Below are 2,091 nucleotides of genomic sequence, written 5' to 3' on the forward strand. Positions count from 1 at the left end.
CCCACTTGCTCAAGCTGTTGCTGCTACATTATTTTTCCCTCCTGCTCTTCTTTCTGCCTTAAGAAACTCTGCCCGCATCACCAGTCTTGTGCACTGAGCAGCTATTTTTGCATTCTGGTGCTTTGCTTCCCATCCATATGCAACTTAATTCCTCTCGCACCAAATTCCAGTTTCTGCAACCCTTTCCAGTTTGCTTTCTCTACATGTTTTGGCCCTAGTTCTGGACTGGGTACCATCATCAGAACATGGCTGGGAAGCTTTTTCCAGATGGAAATTCCTGAATGCTGTCAGCTCTTGAGGAAGTGGTCAGAGGGCTTTCAGCCAGCAGGCTGCCAGCCGAGGCCATTCTGGCGAGCAGCAAGGAACAGGCACAAGAGACAAAGTTCCGCTGACAGTCTGAAGCACTTACTACCAGAATTGAGGAGGAGAAAAGATGTCCAGAAGCTCTTGATTTCCCCTGCTGAATGTCCAACTAGTCACACACAAACTCAACATTGTATCTGTCCCCTCAATTATCTATAAAATCTAACTTCTATTTCTAATTTCATTTTTGTTTTCCATGGAACTTTGTTCCTCTCACCTTACAGCACTTCTGTGTTTTCTGAAATTCATCTTTCAGACTTCAGGGATTTGTTTTTCTGGTGCTAGGGCTCCAGAAACCCACCTTTCTTGTGTTAAATCACAATTTGCTGAAGCACAGCTAAATTTTGTGTACATCCATTCTGTTGTTAAAAAAGACTTTCCATCAATTTCTGATTCTTATGGCCACTGATGCAAAGACAGCGAGAGCACATGGTGAAATGAAGGTGTGATTTGCAAACTGTCGAACTGGAAATTAAGGAATGGTGACAAATAAAACGTCACCTAAACCTTCACGAAAGCTGCTAGTGTGAACTGCCACCAGGGCAGCAACGGGGCCAGCAGGACTCGAGCCGTGCGGGAGCGGGGCCATTTGCTGCTTTACGATATCTGAGGCCGCGGTGACCTCGCTGCACACGTAACGCCCGGGCACCGCTCTGAAATCCGACGTCGCTCCACCGAGCGGAGCGGCCGGCGCTTCCCTCAGCTGCCATCGGGCTGCGGGGCTGCAGCCCCGCCTCAGTTCCGTCACGCCGCCCCAGGCCGCGCTCCCGAGGGTACGCAGCAGGACGGGCCGCGGGCCGAACTCCGCCCTCCTTTGGCACACCCGGTCCCCGATTCACACCCTAACACCTTCGGGGCCTCGGATGACCTCGCCCCGCTCGAAGTCTCCCGCCCTGGGCGGTGCCGACGAAGCTCGGGAGCGGCGACGCCCGAGGCTGGACGGCCGGCCGCGCCCTGAGGCGCCGCACGAGACGGAGAGCCGACGGCCCCGAGGTCACGTGCGCGGCGCGCGGTCACGTGGGCGCGCGGCTCACCAGGCGCGCGCCGCCCGCCCGACGGCGGCAGCGGCCCCAGGACGGGATGTAGTCCCGGCTGGCGGCGGCGGAGGGATAACCGGGCGGCGCCGGCTCCCGCTCCCAGCCGCAGGGCGCGGCGCCTCCTAGCGGGGCCGGGGTAGATCCCGCCGCCGGCGGCGCCTCCGTCCTTCTCGCGAGAGCCCTCCGCTTTCTCCCCCCCCCCGCCCGCTTCCCAGCCGGTTCGGCGGGGCCGCGCGCGCCTTCACACGGCTGTCGGGGCGGGCGCCGCGGTGCGGGGATGGGGAGTCGCCCGACGGGAACGCAGCGGGGCTCGGGACCCCTCCCCTCCGGGCCGCGGCCCCGTCCCCTCCCGCCGGACAATGAGTCCCGTATGCTAATGAGAGTCTCGCGTCACTTCCGCTCTTTCTCGGCCGCCATCTTGGCCAGGGCAGGTTCTGGGCAGGAGGGACCCGGCTGTATTGTCTGCAGGGAGCCCCCCCCCCCCCCCGGCCCCGCACCCCCCGCCCCGGGGACCGAGCCCAGTGCCGCCGCCGCCCCGCCGCTCCCCGTAGCGTCCCCTGCCGCACACCGCCCCCTCCTCCCCCGCTGCCTCCCAGCCCCCTTTGTCTCCCCCGCGCCGCCGCCGGCTGCGTACCGCTCCGCCCGTACGGGGATCCGGGCGGCGCCGGGAGGCGGCTCCGCGCCCCTCGCC

The sequence above is a fragment of the Lagopus leucura genome, unplaced genomic scaffold (genome assembly GCF_019238085.1).
Source record: "Lagopus leucura isolate 7727_CA_CO unplaced genomic scaffold, USGS_WTPT01 Super-Scaffold_100047, whole genome shotgun sequence".
NCBI classification, from domain to species: domain Eukaryota; kingdom Metazoa; phylum Chordata; class Aves; order Galliformes; family Phasianidae; genus Lagopus; species Lagopus leucura.